This window comes from Lissotriton helveticus, chromosome 3_1, assembly GCF_964261635.1.
Source record: "Lissotriton helveticus chromosome 3_1, aLisHel1.1, whole genome shotgun sequence".
In the NCBI taxonomy this organism is placed as follows: domain Eukaryota; kingdom Metazoa; phylum Chordata; class Amphibia; order Caudata; family Salamandridae; genus Lissotriton; species Lissotriton helveticus.
The window spans coordinates 1,737,377,548-1,737,399,441 of record NC_136061.1 but is presented as its reverse complement, the minus strand read 5'-3'; positions in this window follow the sequence as shown (position 1 = coordinate 1,737,399,441).

The window sequence follows — 21,894 nt, the reverse complement described above, 5'->3', positions numbered from 1 at the left end:
GTGGACGCTGGATTTCAGGGAGAAAGTGGTAAGAAAAATTCTGTGGTTACACAATATTTTTGGCAAAATGATAATGGTGAGGAGGATTATCTGCAATGACGGTGCCTAAGGGTGGTGGAAGGGGAGTGAGTGCTTGGCGCATTCTTACCGGTAGATCAGTCAGGTCCATTTATTGATGGGAAAGTGGAAGGTAGTGATATCAATTTTCTAAAAGGAGTAAGAAAAGTGACCCCAGAAAGAATAAAGATAATCAAGCAAATGCAACTTCCTAAGACGCAAAAGGAGATGAGAATGTTTCTCGGAGTGGTTGGATACTGAAGGCAGTGGATAGTTATGTTTACCCTACTGGCAAAACCAATAATTCAGTTAACCCGGAAAAGAGCAAAAGACACGATTGTTTGATTAGTGCGTGGAAGCATTTGTGAAATTGCGAAATTGTCTGTGTGAGGCCCCTGCCTTGGGCATGCCTGATTACACAAAATAATTTGCACTGTTCTGTTGTGAGAGAGAAGGTTGTGCACTTTCAGTTTTGACTCAAAGGCATGGATTAAGCTGACGTCCAGTAGCATATTTCTCTTCTGCTCTGGATCCTGGGGCTTCAGCATTAGCTAGCTGTTTAAAAGCAGTAGCTGCTACTTGTATGAGTCTGGAACAAAGTGAATCGATTGTGATGGGACATTAAGTCAAAGTATACGTTCCCATTCAGTAGAGATTCTTTTAACAAGAACTCAAACACAGCACCTTACCCCCTAATTGTATGACTAAGTATGAAGGAGTAATTCTGGGAGCAGAAAATGTGACTGTAATCAGATGTACAATAATGAACCATGCCACATTATTGCTAGACCCATGTTGTGAAGAAGTGAAAGATGAAGTGGATCATGATTGTCTGGATGTGACTGAGTTGTGTAGTAAGCCCCACCCAGATATAAAAGAAATTCCCTTAAAAGAATCAAATCATGAACTATTTGCAGATGGTTCATGCATGCGAACCAAGAAAGGAGAACTCAGTGCAGCTTATGCTGTTTGTAACATTTTGGGGGTCATTAAACCATCCTGATTACCGGGTTTCAAGTCTGCACAAGTAGCTGAATTGGTGGCCTTAACAAAGGCATGTAAAATTGGGAAAAATTGGAGGATAACTATATTTACGGATAGTCAATATGGTTTTGGGGTTGTGCAGGACTTTGGCAAACCCTGGATGGAGAGGGGATTTCTGACTTCTTCAGGATCTCCTATACGAAACGGCAAAAATGTAAAAGAATTGTTGGAAGCAATACAATCGCCAAAGGAAATAGCAGTGGTCAAGTGTGCTGTTCACCGGTCAAGAAATTACTATGTGGCGGCAGGTAACAGATACGCTGACCAAATTGCCTAATCTCGTGCAAGAAATAACATGGCACTTAACAGAAAAGTTGAAACAAGCAAAATCAGCTGACAACTTATGTTTTTCTCAGCTCTAGAAACATGGGATGAGGTGAGACAGAAGTTGAGGCAAGTGAAAAGGAACACTGGAAAAAGAAGACAGGTTGTGATAGAAGGACAGAAGATGGTATATGGGTATACACCGATGGCAGACCAGTCATGCCCGACTGCTTACTCTCTCAAATGGCAAGAATGTATCATGAGGACACACATGTAGGTAGGGGCGCCATGATTAGACTATTCAGACAAAATTGGTACAATCCGAAGTTCAGAGTAGTCGCAGAGAGCCTCTGCCAAAGATGCTTGATCTGTCAGCAGTTAAATCCAGGCAGGAAAACAGTGGTCAGTTGGGGAAAAATTAGAAAGGCAAAAGGAGCATTCATGAGACTACAGCTTGACTTCATAGAGTTGCCTCCAAGCAAAGGAATGAAGTACATCCTTGTCGTAGTGTGTTTGCTTTCACAATGGGTGGAGGCATATCCCACTTGGATAAATGACAGCCTCACAGTAGCTAAATTACCATTGAGGGAGTTGATCCGTCATTTTGGTTTCCCAGTCACTTTGGAATCAGATAGAGGACCTCATTTTAATAATGAAATTATTAGAATAATCTGTGAAGCATTCAAAATTGAACAGAAACTGCACTGTGCATACCATCCAGAGGTTTCTGGAATAGTTGAGCAACTAAATGGCACAATCAAGTCAAGTTTAGGGAAGGTGTGTGCATCCACATCACTGAAATGGCCAGATGCATTGCCCCTTGTGTAGATGGGACTCCAAAGTATTCCTGAAAGAAAAACAGGATTGAGTCCCCATGAAAAACTCATGGGAAGGGCAATGAGACACACATTTATTCCTGGTCATAAATTGATGAATATAACTGATGACTTGGTATTAGACTATTGCAAAGGATTAGCTGACCTAGTGCTTTCTGTCTCTCACCAGATTGGAGAAGACGCAGTTGCAAGGCAGCCAACACATGCACATAATTTGAATCCTGGAGACTGGGTGGTAGTGAAGAAACATGCCAGAAAGTCCTGCCTACCACCCAGGTGGAATAAACCACATCAAGTCATACTGGTCACTACTACAGCAGTGAAGTGTGCAGGTTTACCCAATTGGATAATTAGTCATACCGAAAGAGTTCCAGACCCAACTGAGTGAACCAGTTGAAACAGCTGAAGGTTGTGAAGTCAAATAATCTACAGTGATAGATTCTGAAGTGATAGACGAGGAACAACCGAACACAAGTCAGCAGGGTTGGATACCAGTAGTTGACATACCTGAAGTTGTTATTCAGAGAAGAAGAAGATCCAGATTAGAGAGAGACAGGAAATTAGTGAGGATCAGATCGGTATACCAGAACACGCTCAGGAAGAAGTGAACAAAGCTACTCGAGACCCTGAGCAGGATCAGACCCAGAAAGAAGAAGATACTCAGGCAAAGGCAAACAGACCTGTTCAAAGACCTGAGCAGGGACAGACAGGACAAGAAGAACACGTTCAGGCAGCAGAAGAGCAAATTGTAGTAAGAACTCAACAGGACCAGTTAGGAGTAGTAGAACAAGTTCGGGCAGAAGAAGATCAATTTGAAATAAGACCCGAACAGGACCAAATAGAGGAAGAAGAACAAGTTCAGGCGGATGAAGTGACAATAATAAGACCTGAACAGAAACAGGTAGAGAGTGACCCAGAACAAGAACAGATTGTGCCGAGACATACTGCAAATAAAAGAACTCTAGAAAGAGACGAAGAGGGTGAAAGTGCAGTTCAGGTTGAGAGGGTTAGAAAAAGTGATAACTGGCCAGGTGGAGTGAAAAGACTGAGATACTATCTGAGAAAAACAAACGAAAGACCAGAACAAGTGAATGAAGTTACAAGTCAAACTCAGTCTAAACAGTCAAATGTGAGAAATCCACGAAGAAGCCCAAGACTGATAATTCTCAATATTAAATAGAAGGCTCCTGAGTGGACCTATGTAATATTAGAAGAATTTGAGAATTTAGATTTGAGTGAGGAATCAGAAGAAGTAGATGCTACACAGACTAATGAAAGAGAATTGAGAGTACCTTCAAGCAAAAGCCTGAATTTCCAAGTAAAGAAAGAAAGAAGAGAAATTATCTTCTCTGAATAAAATGGCAAAAAACAGAGTCACTGAGTGACCAAAACGAAGTTTCACACAAAGATGTTGTAGAGCTTGCATATGTAGCATTCTATTAATGATCACAGTATGGTTATTTCTAACAGTGGCAGTGCCTTATTTGATGATAACACGTAGAAAGAATGATACAGTTACTAATGAGAAGACAGCTACAATGAAAGGAGATAGAGTAGAATTAGAAGCAACCGAGGTGACAGATTTCCATCACAGAGTATCAGATAAAAACACATCTTTAAATGTCTTCACAAAGCTGTTATTTCAATATGTAGATACAATGGAGATCAGTGATTGTTATGTCTGCATGAAATTACCAACATCAGTTTCAGAAGGAGTTACATATCACCACTTACCGTTAATATATATGGTATTTCATGTAGTGTTCTAGCAAGTCTGTTTTATGGAACAAGAAAACTTCAGTACTATTATTCAAACTTAGGTGTAGTGTTTTTAGAACTTCCTATTCGAAAGAATATGAACTCAGTACTTAGTAGTCAAGATGCACAGTTTATGGGTGATTTTTTCTTAACAATGAAATCAATAGATATAGTCAAGGCACACAAGAATAATATAACATGTATATTACGTGAAGAAGAGAAAGTGTTTTTGAATTTCGCTGAGGGAAGGAGACCGGATTTCCAAAAGAAAGCTGATGAACAGAAAACCCAACTATCTTCATGGGCTGGGAAAGAGGAAATTAATGCAACTGGCAAAGCTCATGCTGCGATGTCCCTGGATTTTGAGAAGAAAGGGAAAACCTGCCTCCATAGGTTAAAGACAGATTATCATAACGTATTTATTGGTTCTAGTGAATGTGAACAAAACATCCTAATTTTGGGAGGTTGGGGACTAAAATGGGGAACTGATCCAGTATTTCCTGGGGTTTACTACGTGTGTGGGAATAATGCTTATCATAAGTTGCCTGCACGGTGGTACGGAAGCTGATAATTTGGGATAGTATTTCCAAAAATATATCATGTAAAAAGAATCACTGGAAGCAATGAAAACACTAATGAACTAACACGAAGAAAGAGAGCTAGCTTTTCAGAAATAGTAGGTGACATATATGGTGCATAGATACCTTCAGTGGGAGTCATTCTGAATTCACATAGAATTTGTAAATTGTCAACAGTAGTTGATCGTCTATCAACTGATTCTGCTCGGGGTTTCTTGATGAGAAACACAGAAAAGGTTGCAATTAGGTCTATGGTTTTACAAAATCAACTTGCTCTTTATATTCTATTGGCAAAAGAGGGTGGAGTCTGTAGAATATTGAAAGTTCAACATTGTATGACATACATCCCTAAAAAGAGAAAGAAAATTAGAGGGTATATAAAGAATATTACAAAACTTCAGGAAGACTTAAATCCACTGAAGGTTGACAGTGCATGGGAAAGACTTACAAAGAGTATTTCTTCAATAGGGACTTGTTTTTCTGATTTAGCGAAAGTATTTTAGGTCAAATAATTCTTCCAATAGTTGGCACAACAATATTAGTTTTAACAATGATGATTTGGTGCAAATGCTGTAGAAACAAAAGAAAGGGGAGATATGAAGTGGATGGAAAGGGAAAGAAAAGAAAATATGAAGAAATCCAGATAAAGAAAATTAAAGGAAAGTTATATAAAAAGATGAAAGATTTAGAACACAAAGATGGAACTAAGAACGAAAAAGAAGGACCAGAAACTGAGATGTGCTAAAGTTGGCATCTGGTTGGGATGGGTAATTTTGTGATAGCTCAAAATGCCGTCAAAGAGGGGATTGATGGAGCAAGGACGCGTAGAAAAAAGACTTGCTTGGAAGCAATCCTCTTGTTTAACTCACTAACATGTTATTAAATACGTTTTGTGAATAACTAATGCGCACCACACCAACACACGTTTAGTGAAGCTTGCTTATGTGTTTACTAACGGTAATAGGAGGAGTGTGGCTCACTGATTAGAGCGGCAGACCCTAATGCAGAGGTCTGGCCCGGGACCAGGGTTCAATTCCCGTCGCGGCAGGGTCTTGAGCTCAAATGTCCGCGGACCTGATAATTCTCGGCACGGTGCCTACTCTAATCATGGGGTCTCACGCTGCAACTCTGGGCAATAGCTTGCTTAGTCTCCACACCGGCCCTAATCGCTAAGGATGCCTGGCTTCACCAGGGGGTGCCCAGGAATTGGGCGCCTCACAGGAACAGGCCAGGACGGGTTCCTCAGCGGTTTATTCAGCGCGGGGACACACTGGTAAGTGTAACCATGCGCTTTATAAGCTTCAGAATTACAATAATAGAATGAACGAAGGACTAAAATGGCTTTAAACAGGAAATCTTCATTGCGCATGCGTCAACTGCATCTACGCAGTATGACGAGCCAATGCTTGGAGGGAAATTCTTGCGCATGAGCAGAAGGTACTAAAATGGAGGCTTAAAGACTCGCATGCTTGGCATCTGCTTGCTTGAACCAAATCGAGGGATTTTTACTAATGCTAACGCTGGAATAAGTCTAATAAATAAACTGGGATAAAGTAGAGGTGGGTGGTATACAGAGAAACCATTTATTTTTTAAAGTAACATTTGTCTTTCTGACTTTATCACTAGTGCGTATTTGGGCCTCATGTATGGCTGGTCTGGGCTGAGCCATGTGACAACTGCGCATGGGCACTGAAAGCTAATCCGGAGTGATGACACAAAGATTGGAAGATGGACAAGGTCACAGAGTATCCTAAGCCTGAGAACAGACAATGAAAAGTTCAACTGAATGGACCTGCATGTTAGATTTTAAACAAATGTTGCAAATGAAACATGAATGTGCGAGGGAAATAAAAATATGAATAAAAATTAAGGGGATGGGTTCGTGAACAAAAGTTGAACAGATTCTGATGACATGTAAGCATGGTGTGATGATCTTCTCCTTTGCCAGATTTAGTATTTTTACGCTATTAACACATTAATGGGTGAAACATGCAGAACAAAAGATATAATTGAGATAGCTTTAGTTAGTTAGTCAGAAGGAGATTTGCTAAATGCTGCAGAGATTTGGGAGTCCATAAGCTGTGAGCGGGAGATGCTGTTGCTGGGAGAGAGGCTGTGTGATGCTGATGAAGAACCGGATGCAGAACTTTCTATCCTAATTTAATTAGTGTTAGACAGAAGATCGCAGAAGAATCTTGTGGAGGAAGAGAGTGTCAGAGAGGGGTGCTACGTAAGCATCAGTATTCTAGAGAGGTCATCTATCCTGTCCTGATACGTGTCCTGAAGTTTTTGTCACCTGATCTAGCCCGGGGGACCCTTACTAGCCCTTTGGGCAGGGGGTTGCTCTTCACGCCATTCTTGGTAAATATATTTTCACGCTATTTGCAGATGTACTGTTCTCTCTGTCCTCTCTCTTTCTGAGCATTGATTATTGCATGAGTTTAGAGTTTTGTTTGATGAACTAATAGAATTTTCTCTCCTAAGAATGATGGTGACTGCACTGTGTATTTGAGATGGTTCACATGTGTTTGAAATTTAGATAAAGATATAAAACTTTCCCGAGTCTGCGGTTATTTACATTAGTTAAAGAAAAAGTTAGCTTATGTCATTTTCACCATCAACTAGTTCAACTAATGGTCCATCGACCAGAGGAAAGAACTTTTTGAGCAGTGAAAGGTTAGTTAGGAATAGGAATTAACTAACCCTGGGCGTAGTGGGCGTAGTGGGGCTCCGCGGAGCTACGCGGAGTGGGCGAGAAGCTACGCCCACTCCCGCACTCCGCGTAGCCACACTACGCACCTCCCTCCTGCTCTCCTCTACATACATTATTTAAGCAAAATACCCTTAATAAAACAATTTTAAAGCACTTACCGTGTCCGGGGCTCGTCCGGGGCTCCCTCTTGGAATCGCGTCGTCATGGATACCAATGCGCATGCGCGGGCGGCCGTGCATGCGCATTTCTCCCGAGAAATGCGCATGCGCGGGTGGCCGCGCATGCGCATTGGTATCTATGAAGGGACGCTATTCCAAGAGGGAGCCCCGGACGAGCCACGGACACGGTAAGTGCTTTAAAATTGTTTTATTAAGGGTAGTTTGCTTAAATAATGTATGTAGGGGAGGGCGGGAGGGAGGCGGGTGGCGGCCGACTCGGCTACGCACACAGAGTGGGCGTAGTGTTGCCGGCTACGCTGTCTACGCAAAATGCGTAGGAGGCAACACTATGCCTACTCCGTGGGCGTAGCCGATTCGGACGCCCAGGCTTAGAATTAACTAATCTTGAAATCTGTGAAAGAAATTATAAACTTTGACTCCCTCAGTTTACTCAACTAAGTGTGTGTTTATGGACCCAGGTGAGTATATGGTACTGGAGTATCTGGTATTGGTACGCCGCTGGATGACATGTGCCAACATGCTTTTCTGTTTTTTTGCTTTTTTGTAAATCTATGCATGCTATGAGACCAACCACTTATGATGCACAGGAGTATCACATTCTAAAGCAGCCCGTGTGCATAAGGCATCATCCCTCTATTTGCAAGTGCTCCTTGTCAATCACTACATGAGATGAACACCCTTTCTCAGTTTGTCACAGGGCGGGGAGGAGTCAGCAAACATCACTGACACCCTCCAGTGACGAGTTGGGAAATGATGGGGTTTCAACGTGCTGCTTGTGAATGATTGAGGGCCTGTGACCTGATGTCACAGAATCATGAGACTCTGGACATCGGGTCAAGTGCATGTTGTGCACAGACATACTGTGCATGCGTTACGCCCTGCAGAGCATTTGTTTATAGAATGACTCCCCTCTGACTGCTGATCAGTCACTTCAGAGCACCACCTGCCACAGTGCCACTGCCAGGTATACTGGGGACAAAGGCCTTGCTTCATGCCTGTCAGACTGTGTTTTGTTGGGATTTATTGAGTACAGAGTCTTCCTGAGAGGGCAAGATCCACTGTACACCTGTTCTGTAATGACTAGAGCGATCCATTCAACACTGAGGGGCATATTTACAAGCCCCTATCACCACCAAAACATCACTTTCAATGACATGATGGCGATAGGGGCCTCACCCTATTTACAAGGCAGCTTTAAGCCAGTTATCATGGCTTAACGCTACCTTGTAAATAAGGCACCCTTTCACGTTGTGTTTAGCATGAAAGGGGGGCAATGGGTGTTGCAGTGGGTGTTCCACTACAACACCCATTGATTTTGATGCTGGCCCATATTTACAAGGGGCAATAGAAAGCAGCACCAAAATTAAGACCAGGGTAAACCTGGTCTTAAAAGGGCGAAACAAGGAGAAAGGGGACCTTCCTGCACGTCAACAATTATTTTTTAAAAATTACGTTTTGCAACTTCTATGTGTGCTGCATTAAGCAGCACACATCAAAGTTACACAACAACATTTATAGATGTTTTATGTGTAGGAAGGGGGACCTTCCTGCACATAAACAATCTTCCTCCACATGCAGACTCCCTTGCACTATGGTGCAAGTGTGCCTGCGTTGGCGCTATTAAGCTGAACTCAGCGCCAGACCTAGGGGAAACACAGGGGTGCGCAACATTCTTGTGAATACAGCACATCACAGCGTTTTCAGAATAAAGAAGTGTGGCGTTAGCAATGTTTGCTTAATGCCACACTTCTCCATTCTGCTGTAACTATGCCCCTGAGTCTTGTGTGATGTAACTGGTACTCATGTAAAGTGCTCTCATGCCTTTGTCAAGTTCACGCTGTTATAAAACTACAAAAATAAAATAATAAACTGCTTTCAGCCTCAAGGATGGATCCTGGTATATTCTGAACCAGTCGTGAGGCTGAAAACAAACACAGGGCAGCTTGAAGAGTATTGCTTTCAGTCTGCACATTCCTATTTTATGTATTTGAAAACACTTTCAGAAATGCAAATGAAGTCATTAGCACATAAAAAAGCACCTTGAAATACCTGAGCTCAGAATGGGTGCAGTATAACCCCAGTAGGCTGTGCCACGGTTGTAAATAATTAATATTGAAAATGTTATCTGAAATTATGAGATTGTGATTTAAACATTGCTGAGGCCTGTGGGACTGTGATCACTCTTGTTATGTTTACTCTGTATGACGCATTTTTCTCTCTGCATCTCTCCTATCTATATGTCTTGCACCTGATCTCTTTCCTCATTAGCACTGTCTTTTAATCCTCTTCTGAATCCACTCCCACCGATCTCCTTCACTTCACTGCCCCCAATCACACAACCCACTCACTCACCTGTACGCACTACATTGTATTTTACTTTCACTTTGTTATTATTTTGGCAACTGTGTCACTCCTTCACATGCATTTTCACAGAATCACAATTGCAAGTGGAACACGTGGCCATTTCTCTGTGCACTCCGTAAAAAGACCAAGGGGTATATTATCAAGGGGTTTATCTCCGCTTTTTTGGCTTTAAAAGCCAAGAAAGCGGAGATAAAATTATCTCCCTATTACCAAGCTGTCGCTAACACCAGTTAGTGACAGCTAATAGGAGATAGCGACCATCTTGGGCCCCACTTTGCATGTCAGTGATATTTATCACTAATGACATGCAAAGTGGGCGTGCCAACATCGCTATCTCCTATTACCAACTTTTGGAGATATTCGCGCTAAGCGCGAATATCTCCAAAAGCTAACACCTGCCCTGAGCAGTTCTTCACCATATTATCCAATGGGAGGTGGATAACATGGCTAAGAGCATTTGCTCGATAATGCATGAATATCGCTGACTTTTCAGCGATATTCATGCATTGCGGCCGTTTTTTATCGCATTTGCGATAAACCTTGCTAATAGCAAGGTTTATCTGCGATAAAAATCGCCGATGTGCGGCGATAATTTTTGTCTCTAAACAAGTTAGAGACAAAAATTATCGCTAGTTGTTGGTAATATACCCCCAAGTATTTTGATCACCTTTCTGACCCACTGACAGGCAGTGGGAGAAACTCACACTGACTTTAGCCTCAACTCTACGGCTCTCAGTCGTGGCCCTGGGGCCGAATTGTATTATTAGGAGAGGGGTGCATGTGCAGTCTCCCTCCTCAACTTCTTGGGCCCTGTGGGCGCCACTCCTGGGGCCAGAGGTGGGTTCACTGGTGATCCTGGGGCACCCACAAACTACTAGTTGAGTGTCCTGGGGGCAGCCCTGGGCCCTCGCTGCTCCCACCCAGAGAGAGCAGCTTTCTTTGCATGCTCCCTCCTGGTGGGAGCAATATCTGTCTCCTCCCACTAGATGGGGGCATTTGTAAATCTTGCAACGGTTAGTAGAAGACTTGCCTTCCCTGTTTGCCTGCTGCAGGCAGGGAAGTCTTGTTTGTTCCTGCCTGGCTGGAAATTAAAAAATGTTTCCACCAGGCGTGAGCAAACATATGTTTCCCTGCGCACGCTAGAGCAGGCAGGGAAACTACAGGATGGGCTCCCCAAGACAGAGTAATTGAGTCAGCCCCAGGGGATGGAGTCCTCTGGAACCTTTAAGTCTCAGGGAGGAAGGCCACATGGTGCCCTTCCCTTAAAGGACATTTTGGCCCTGAGAGATTGGTCCCGGGGCCTTCTAAAGCTCAGGGAGGGGAGTTGCGTGGCCCTCCGCCCCTTTTTTTGAACCATTCAGTCCCAGGGGATGGGTCCTTAGTCCCTTTAAGGCTCAGGGTGGGAGGCCCTGTGGCTCTCCTCCCCTCTAATATGCATGTTGACTTTTAGGCATGGGGTCCCTGGGGCCACTGGGGCCTAAAAAGGCTCGGGGATGGGCCCCCACTCATGCCCCCTCCCCAAATATAAAAAAAATGGCAGGCCGCCATTTCATGTTTTTTGTTTGCTGCTATCCCTCGGAAGTTCCACAGGATCACAACAAAAACTGATTTTTATTTTTATTGTGGGCGCAGAGATGGTCCTTCTGGTTCTCCCCACGGGGTAGAGGGGAGCAGGGTATCCTTTCTGTGCCCCTTATTATATTTTTTACTTTTTATCTTCAGGACAGGAGACTATGGGGTATATTACCAACAACTAGCGATAATTTTTGTCTCTAACTTGTTTAGAGACAAAAATTATCGCCGCACATCGGCGATTTTTATCGCAGATAAACCTTGCTATTAGCAAGGTTTATCGCAAATGCGATAAAAAACGGCCGCAATGCATGAATATCGCTGAAAAGTCAGCGATATTCATGCATTATCGAGCAAATGCTCTTAGCCATGTTATCCACCTCCCATTGGATAACATGGTGAAGAACTGCTCAGGGCAGGTGTTAGCTTTTGGAGATATTCGCGCTTAGCGCGAATATCTCCAAAAGTTGGTAATAGGAGATAGCGATGTTAGCGACTGTTTCCAGTCGCTAACATCTTGGCACGCCCACTTTGCATGTCATTAGTGATAAATATCACTGACATGCAAAGCGGGGCCCAAGATGGTCGCTATCTCCTATTAGCTGTCACTAACTGGTGTTAGCGACAGCTTGGTAATAGGGAGATAATTTTATCTCCGCTTTCTTGGCTTTTAAAGCCAAAAAAGCGGAGATAAACCCCTTGATAATATACCCCTATATATCCAAGTCCTGTAATGGATGCCAGCAACACCTTTTTTTTATGTTGGTGGCAGCCAGTCAGAGCTTGCTCCCACCGGAGCCTTGGGAGTAACGTAGCACAAGGGTACCATCCCTTGGCCAATCAGGAAGCTCTATTTTTAAAACTGGGTTTGAGGGACTCTTGCAAGAGTCCCTCTTTGGTGCTTAATATCTTTGGTGCTTAATATCTCCACAACTACTGAACAGATTTACACCAAATCACAAAAACATGCATGCTGTACCAAGTTCTAATTTTCTGACTGATTTGGTGTCATTCTGTTCAGCAGTTTATTTGCTTCTGAGAGAAGTATCCACTGCTGCTGCGCTTTATTTTGTGAATATTTCACTTCCGCTTTTCTGAATTCATTGAAGATTTTAGAGACCAAAATTAAAAGCTTGGGGAGAGGTCAAAAAAGCACTGGGAGCTACTTTTCCTCCAATTCCCCTGAGAAATAAATACTCACTCTTTTCTGAAAAGCTAACTCCGTTAAAGGAAAAGGTATTAACTCCCCCCTCTCCAGGGGCTCTGAAACTATAACCGAGGTCTGAGTGCAGACTGGGTTTCTGGGCACCGATGCCGATTAAAAAACCTCATATGCTGACCTCCCATCTGAAGGGAGATGTGGAAATCTGCAGCGGAGATCCATGGGTCTCTGTCCACTGTTCGTCTTTTGCTCACTATTGCACATGCAAGTGCAAGAACACCTAATTTAGATAACATATGTGTGTTTGAAGGTGGTTCTGACACTATGGGCCACCCGGATTTTTCGCTTTTTGAGCACCTAATTGTTGAGCTTTTAGTGTGGGGGAGTCTCATAAGTTGGGACTCACCCACAGTGAACTCATAATGAGACTGCATGGGGGTTTTACTGGTGTCCCCCTGGCTTGACTAGGCCACTGCGCAGCAGCTGGAGTAAGGGACACCGGGTTGGTTACATGCAGACTCATGTGTACATGCATGTGCACATGTGTAGGGGCTGCGCAAGGTAGATTCCTAGCGGGCACAGGCAAGAGCAGGGCAGATAGACTGGTGTGGCAGGACTAATGCAGAATGGGGTGGTGACATGGAATAGGCTTTATACAGTGAGAATAAACATGCCAGGGAAAGTCGTTGTGCTTTACAGTGTGTATTCCATTATTGTCTTATGGGGATAGTCAGCACATGTGCTAGTTTTACTATCCTAAGGCCTAGAAATTCAAGACACGCACTAAAGTCCACTGTAACAGGTGTGAGAAGGAGTATTCTGCAGAGTCCAAAGTCATATTTGTACTGCTTTTGCGTCATCCAGAAATGTCCCATTCCTCTGAGTCAGTCATAACAAGGGCCTGGCTGAGGGCTGGCCTCAGTAGGATGGATTGATAACTTTTATTCCACAAGCTAAGGCCTCCTCTCCATGAAGAGAGGATGGATGGGGCTACAGACTCATCCATCAGCAGCTATCACTGGGTTAAGAAATATAAACCTCATAAGGGGTTCTCACTGATACACCTGGTCCTTTAAACCAACAAAGAAGAGATTAGCACAGAAGCTGTAATATGAAAACAACATTTTTATTAACCTCAGATGAGGGAGAATACATCACACAGTACCATCAGGCCACTGTAGAATGCATTCTACGGAGTACAGAGAACAGGGCCTTATATATGCATAGGTTACATAGTCAGCATAAAACCAAGGGGAGGTTCTGGCACATAACAGCATGCTTACTGACTAATATGGCTATACAAAATTTGCTTGCTTAACAAAGTGGGAGGAGAAACATTTCTCCTTACATCAGTAAGAATAGCCTGACAGTTCTATACTAGGAGCAGGTGCAGTCTAATAGCTAGGCCTTTCTGAGCATGTGCAAAGCCCTGGAATAGGAAGAAAGCACATGGCAAGCACATGGCTAACTAAGATGGCTGCCAAGTACAAAATGACTTTCAACTCATGCTAACAGCGATCCCTGCAATCTTTAACATGGGTGCCAGGTACCAGGCTGCACCAAGGCGGGAAGGCAACGAGGGGGGAAGGGGCTTTTTTAGACACCATGTGGCAAGAGTCCCTGGACAACACCATTTTGAACAAACCCAGAGGCTGGGCAGGAAGGAGGGAGCAGGGGCAGTGAAGTGATGTGTCGCTGTTTGATAGGACAAACAGAGACTTCCTGCCAGTCCCATCCTAAACTTTTAAAAAGTGCTTGCACAGGAAGAGAAGCGCTGTCTGGGGTGTGGTCTGCTGAAGCAGAAGGTGCTGGAGCCTGGCGCAATGGGCAGTTGGAAGGAGGAACCCCCTGACTGCCCCCAGGATCCTGAACAGCGCCAGGAGATGAGCCCAGGACCAGTGCGTAGAAACAGAGTCTCACAGTTCTAGCCGACCACGTCGGTACGGGTCAGCAACAGAGGGACAGCCTCATTAACAGTACCTTTCTTAGTGTGACTCACACGGAAGTGCGAGTCGGTGTTGGCGTCCGTCGCGGTTAAGTATGGGCGAAATTTGCAAATTCGTGGTCCGCAAATTCGTGCAAAAAAAGTCAGCGAGTTCACGAATTTTCCCGCGAACTCGCGGATTTTTGTGCCATTTGCACAAATATGTGACCACGTGTGCCTGTAACTTTGCCAGCACGCCAAAAGGTGCCGAGGTCCCCTGAGTGAGCTGGCCATTATAGTGGGCATGGGCGGGAAGACGTTTCATACCGCTAGTGTGTGGTGGATGGGGCCAAACGGGCGGGGTTTCTATGCGAGTTCACATGCATCTTGTTTATAAAGGGTCAGAGACCGAGCAGAGCAGCAGATGAGGAGAAAGCAGCCTCCTGGTTACAAGAGCTACACGGGGATGGCGCTCGGGAAACTCATGGATGCAAAAATACGTTTGGCGCAGGACCCCAGAATCCTTCAGATGTCCAAGATAGCTCTGCTGTGCGTGTTGGTACAAAGCCATTCTGAACCTGCTCAGTGGGTTCATGTCCCATCTCATACTAAACTGCCCCATACAGGCATATGCTGGGGCTGGGCAGTAGGGTGCAGTGGCATGCGGGTGCTCCACGCCTGGTACATGCGCATACCGGTGCCAGGGGGGACACGTGTTTATTGGTGCTGTGTAGCAAGTTATGACTTTGAATGTTGACTGCACCAGATGGTGGTACCACCTACACGGATCAGGAGCATCCAGGCACCAGACTTCATGGTGCAAGAGCATAATGGTGCTGTGCGGTACGGGTATATATGTGCTGGGGGCAGGGGGACACTTACCACAATGTGTGGTCACACCCAGAGGGCTCCCAGGCAATTGAGCACGAATGATTTTCACACTGAGAGGGCTCCGGGGCAGTTCAGCAGCACGGGGGCTCACACCCACTGGGCCACGGGGCAGTTCAGTAGCACGTGGCCTCACAACCCCTGGGCAGCTCAGCAGCGCAGGGGCTCACACCAACACGGCTCCCGGGTAGTTTAGCAGCGACACCCTCTGGTTCATCACTGCCACCCTCTGGTTCATCACTGCCACCCTCTGGTTAATCACTGCCACCCTCTGGTTCACCACTGTCACCCTCTGGACCACCCGCCTCCAACGCGTGCAGAATGCCGCGGCGAGAGCCATTGTTGGCTTACCTCGAAGGAGTTCTGTCTCGGGAGTCTTGAGATCTTTGCATTGGCTCCCCATCAAATCACGCATCCAGTTTAAGGTGTTGTGCTGGGCGTTCAAGATCTTGAGGGGAGTAGGTCCGCCAATTCTCGCTGATCTCCTGTCGTGGTATGTTCCTTCCCGTGCTCTGAGATCGGGAAGCCAAGCGCTCGCTGTGGTCCCCCGATACAGGCTGTGTCGGGTTTGTGGTCGCTCTTTTCGGGTCAGGGCGGCTGAACTTTGGAATTCCCTCCCAGTGGACTTGCGGCTACTGGACGACCTCTTGGCCTTCCGCAAAGCACTGAAAACTTTCCTTTTTAAATAAACTCTTTTATCTGTGTTGTGTTTCTGCTAAACTGTTGCACATTGCCTGCCATGCGCCAGGACGCCCCTTAGCTGGGGCAGCTGTGCGCAATACAAAAGTGCATAACATAACTTAACATAACACCACTGTCACCCTCTGGTTCATCACTGCCACCCTCTGGTTCATCACAGCACCCTCTGGTTCACCACTGCAACCCTCTGGTTCATCACTGTCACCCTCTGGTTCATCACTGCCACCCTCTGGTTCATCACAGCACCCTCTGGTTCACCACTGCCACCCTCTGGTTCATCACTGCCACCCTCTGGTTCATCACTGCCACCCTCTGGTTCACCACTGCCACCCTCTGGTTCACCACTGCCACCCTCTGGTTCATCACTGTTACCCTCTGGTTCATCGCTGCCACCCTCTGGTTCATCACAGCACCCTCTGGTTCACCACTGCCACCCTCTGGTTCACCACTGACACCCTCTGGTTCACCACTGCCACCCTCTGGTTCACCACTGACACCCTCTGGTTCACCCCTGCCACCATCTGGTTCATCACTGCCACCCTCTGGTTCACCACTGCCACCCTCTGGTTCACCAATGCCACCCTCTGGTTCATCACTGCCACCCTCCGGATCACCACTGCCACCCTCTGGTTCATGACTGTCACCCTCTAGTTCATCTCTGCCACCCTCTGGTTAATCACTGCCACCCTCTGGTTCATCACTGCCACCCTCTGGTTCATCACAGAACCCTCTGGTTTACCACTGAAACCCTCTGGTTCACCACTGCCACCCTCTGGTTCATCACAGCACCCTCTGGTTCACAACTGCACCTTCTGGTTCATCACAGCACCCTCTGGTTCACCACTGTAGATTATGGGGAGAAAGCACACCTGCCCAACCTCAACCGGGGGCTGGTTAATGTGTTACTGAATTTGAGCTTCAAGTCCGGCACCTGCTTCCTTATCTGTAAGTGCTTCCTGTTGTGGTTTAATTTTTGTGACAGCCTGAAGCATTGTGCCATACTTGTAACTATTCTCTGATCCTGCTTCAAGGGTCAGAGCAGGGTCAGAGAATAATTGCAAGTAGGCAACAACTCTGGAGGCGCCGCTCAGGAAGCACTTACAGGGTTACAGCAGGTGCCCAAATTGAACTTAATTTCTTTGTAACCATTTTGTAAATGGTTACAAAGAAATTAGCTTCAACTTGGGCACCTACTGTAACCCTGTAAGTGCTTCATGTACTTTAGTTTTTGAAAATCCGTCCCGAATGCAATTTTGCGAAATTGCAGAAAATCTGCAAATTCCGTGAACGGAACGGATTTTACGCCCATGCTTAGTCGCGGTTATGGTGCAAAGTGGAAGTGGTGCACGGTGCAGTGTCCCTAGATGCGGTGCAGGCAGCGGCTCGGAGACGATCCTCCCGACGGCAGTGGTGAGACCAAGGCGTGCGGTGCAGGGCGAGACGGTGCTCGATGCGGTGCTGGCAAGTTGCGATGCAGTGACAGAGCCGGTTAGTGGGAATTGGCGCAGGCCAAGCCGGACAGCTGTACATGACGAGTCGGTCACGGGTGTCGAGCCAGCAGTGACTGTGTCTGTGAGCCCAGTTCAGTGAAGTGAAATGAGGCGATGCAGGATGCGGTGCCTCTCATTGCGGTGCGAGCGGCGGCTCAGTGACGATAGTCCAGGACGACGTCGGTGAGACCAAGGCGGGCGGTGCAAGGATTGACTGTGCTATGATGCGGTGCCTTCAGGACACAAGGCCAGCGACGGAGTCGGTCGGGGTTCCCTCTTCTCTGTGGCAACTGAAACTACGGTTTCAGGAGCGGTACCTAGAGGTTGGTAAAGTCTTTGCAGTCCCTGAGACTTCTGAACAGGAGGCCAGCTCGGTTTCAGGCCCTTGGAGATACTCAGCACAAGTAGAGAAAGTTCAATCCAGTCCTTTCATTGCCCAAGGCAGAAGCAGCAGCTGCAGACCAACCCAACAAAGCAACAACACAGCACAGGGGCAGAACTCCGCTTGGCAGCTCATCCAGCTCTTCTTCATGGCCGGTTCCTTGATTCCAGCGAGATCTAAAGTCTTGGGGTCTGGGCCCGAATATTTATACCAGCAATTCCTTTGTCCTCTGATGGTAGAGGGGCCTGGACCTAGTTCAAACCAGTTTGGGGTGCAATCTGCCAGGGTGCACCTTCACTCTTTGTCAGTGTAGGCCAGGGTCCTCAGATGCACCAGAGGAGGTGGAGCCAGCATTGTGGAAGGTGAGCTCAGCCCTCTTTGGACCTAAGCGCTACTCCTCCCACCCATCTACGTATAGAAGAGCCTATTCAGCCCGGCTGAATCACCCTGTCTCCCCCCAGCTCCTGTCACTCACAAACCAGTTAGACAATACACATGCTAGCAGAGGCAGGCTGGATGGATAGGTCAGACAATACCTACTTTCTAAAAGTGGTATTTTCAATCACAGAATGTTAAAACCAACTTCACTAAAAGATGCATTTTATCAGGCCTACTAAACTCGAATGTCTACCATGTTCTCTGAGTCAGTTAGGATCATAGGATGTAATGATCAAACTGCCCATTCTGGCCTATGAAGAACAGGTAGCCTTGCAATAGTGAAAAATGAAGGAGACTGTCATTCAATATCAGGACATGCCACACACACCAAGGCATGCCCTACCTTTTACATACAATGCACCCTGCCCAAGGGGTACCTTGGGCCTTCCTTAGGGGTGACTCACATGTAGAAAAGGGAAGGTTTAGGGACTTGCAAGTGTGTGCACTTGCCAAGTCGACATGGCAGCCACAGGCTGAGCACAGGCTCTGCAATGGCAGGCCGGAGTTACACTTTACGGTCTGTTTACGTGGGTGGCACAATCCAGTGCTACAGCCCACCAACAGCATTTGATTTATACGCCCTGGCACACGCAGTGCCCTTTACTAAAATTAAATAGCCAATCATGGAAACACCAATCCATACCACATTTATACAGGAGCACTTGCACTTTACCACTGGACCGCAGTGAAGAAAGTGCGCAGAATCATTACACCAGCAAACACAGAGTCAAAACCGGGAGGTCAGAAAGCAAAAAGTCAGGGGAAACACACCAAAAGATGCCACGTCTAACAGTAATCCTGTGATTTCCTCTGTGATACCTTTAGGGGCTATAATTGCAATGCATTCTAAAGATCCACAAATGTGATGAGTACTGTCAATCTAAAGTGATGCTTAAACATGTATTCTTGCTGCTGCGCTTAGGTGAAGACCCCAGACTGCTAGCCCTTAACATGTAGAGGTGTATGGGAAACAACCATTACAACGCAACTTTTACAACGCACTACCATTACAACGAAACTTTTACAACGCAAAAACCATTACAACGCATGTATTTACAACGCATGTTTTTACAACGCAGGTACCTTTACAACGCATACCATTACAACGTAAGTATTGGTAAGTATATAATTATATTTTAAATTTTATATGTTTGGGTTTTTTTAAAGGGTATTTTTAGGGTTCAGGGTCAGTTTTCAGTTTTTGGGTAAAGGGGCATTTTTAGGGTTCAGGGTCAGTTTTCAGTTTTTGGGTAAAGGGGCATTTTTAGGGTTCAGGGTCAGTTTTCAGTTTTTGGGTAAAGGGGCATTTTTAGGGTTCAGGGTCAGTTTTCAGTTTTTGGGTAAAGGGGCATTTTTAGGGTTCAGGGTCAGTTTTCAGTTTTTGGGTAAAGGGGTATTTTTAGGGTTCAGGGTCAGTTTTCAGTTTTTGGGTAAAGGGGTATTTTTAGGGTCCAGGGTCAGTTTTCAGTTTTTGGGTAAAGGGGCATTTTTAGGGTTCAGGGTCAGTTTTCAGTTTTTGGGTAAAGGGGCATTTTTAGGGTTCAGGGTCAGTTTTCAGTTTTTGGGTAAAGGGGTATTTTTAGGGTTCAGGGTCAGTTTTCAGTTTTTGGGTAAAGGGGCATTTTTAGGGTTCAGGGTCAGTTTTCAGTTTTTGGGTAAAGGGGCATTTTTAGGGTTCAGGGTCAGTTTTCAGTTTTTGGGTAAAGGGGCATTTTTAGGGTTCAGGGTCAGTTTTTAGTTTTTGGATAAAGGGGTATTTTTAGGGTTCAGGGTCAGTTTTCAGTTTTTTGGTAAAGGGGTATTTTTAGGGTTCAGGGTCAGTTTGGGGTTTTTGGGTAAAGGGGTATTTTTAGGGTTCAGGGTCAGTTTTAGGTTTTTGGGGTACAGGGGTATTTTTAGGGTTCAGGGTCAGTTTTGGGTTTTTGGGGTACAAGGGTATTTTTAGGGTTCAGGGTCAGTTTGGGGTTTTTGGGGTACAGGGGTATTTTTAGGGTTCAGGGTCAGTTTTGGGTTTTTGGGGTACAGGGGTATAAGGTAAAAATAAAATAAAATTAAATTTAAATTAAATCAATTAAATAAAATAAAATAAAATTAAATTAAATTAAATTAAATTAAATTATATTATTTTCAATTATTTTAAATTAAAAAAAAATAATATATACTTACCAATACTTACGTTGTAATGGTATGTGTTGTAAAGGTACCTGCGTTGTAAAAACATGCGTTGTAAATACATGCGTTGTAAAAGTTTTTGCGTTGTAAAAAATTCGTTGTAATGGAATGCGTTGTAAAAGTATGAGTTGTAACGTCATACATCCGAGGTGTATACGTCATGGTCAGTAGGAAATGCTCAGTTAGGGTTATGTGTCACCAAGGCAGGGTTATCTATTTTAAATGCTAGTTGAGATAATGGGGTGGGTCGCCCCTGGGAAGGTGCCACTATGCAGGACCCTTGCTCTAGGTTATGTTCAACTAACTGCATTGGGGGCAAGATGATGTGCATACATGGGAGTGATGGTCCTAGACCCCACCCCCCCTGTGGGAGGGGTGGAGATGTTATGCAATGGCACAAAGTAATTCCAACAGCTTATGTATATTTGTCAATTGGTGCATAGTATTGAGTGGAGTGTGTGTTTAATAAATGTACACTTACTTTTATAAAGCGAAGTACAGACTGGACAATCAATTATTGAGTGTTATTTCTGCGCACCTGCAAATGGTGATTACTAGCCCACACCACCTCCCTTGAGTAAGCCTTAGACTGTTCTGCAACGCTACCCTCTGAGAGTCAGGCGCTACACTAGGGTGTTGGTTCCCAGTGAAGGACAAGTGTGGCTTAATATTTGTGCAGGCCTCACAGATACTGCCTCGTTTTCCACAAATGTGACAGTCACTTTTCCTCAAATAATCGAGGACTCGAGCTGGAAAATGCACCAGCCTACCCCAGAATGTCATTGGTGTCTTCTAGCAAGGGTTAAGCGAGGTTTAGCCTATCTCTGCCCCAAGCCCAAAAACATACCTTTTTTACTCCGAACTGGAGGGGCAGTTGGGGGGTAGGGGTGTCAACTTCGAAAGGGTTCTAAGTAGTCTTATTATTTTTAATCATTTTGTCATCTTGCCAGGAATGTTACGTTCCACAGATCAGTACTATTTTTTAGGAGAAAAGGAAATATAATTACTTAATCTGGGGACCGGAAGATGGGAGATGAAACAGGTCTCTGTTAGCCTCAACTACTGTAATAGACCAGGCAGACAGCACCTTTGGGTTACATTAGTGCGTCCTCCAGCTACCTTCAGGATGAAACGGTTTGGGGAGTCCCATGATGTAGTACCTTCCACACTATAGTAACCTCTCTCCTGAGGCGGATGCCAGGAGATTTTATGCTCGTTCGCTTCATTTGAAAACTGCTTTTTAAACCCTGTACTGATTTTAGACTGTGTAAATTGTGTTACATATTTGAATTTGAGGCACTCACTGCTCGCACCCGAATCCGCCCAGCAGATTGATTGCTGATGCGGAGAGGGTTGCCATAGCAACGCCGCCCT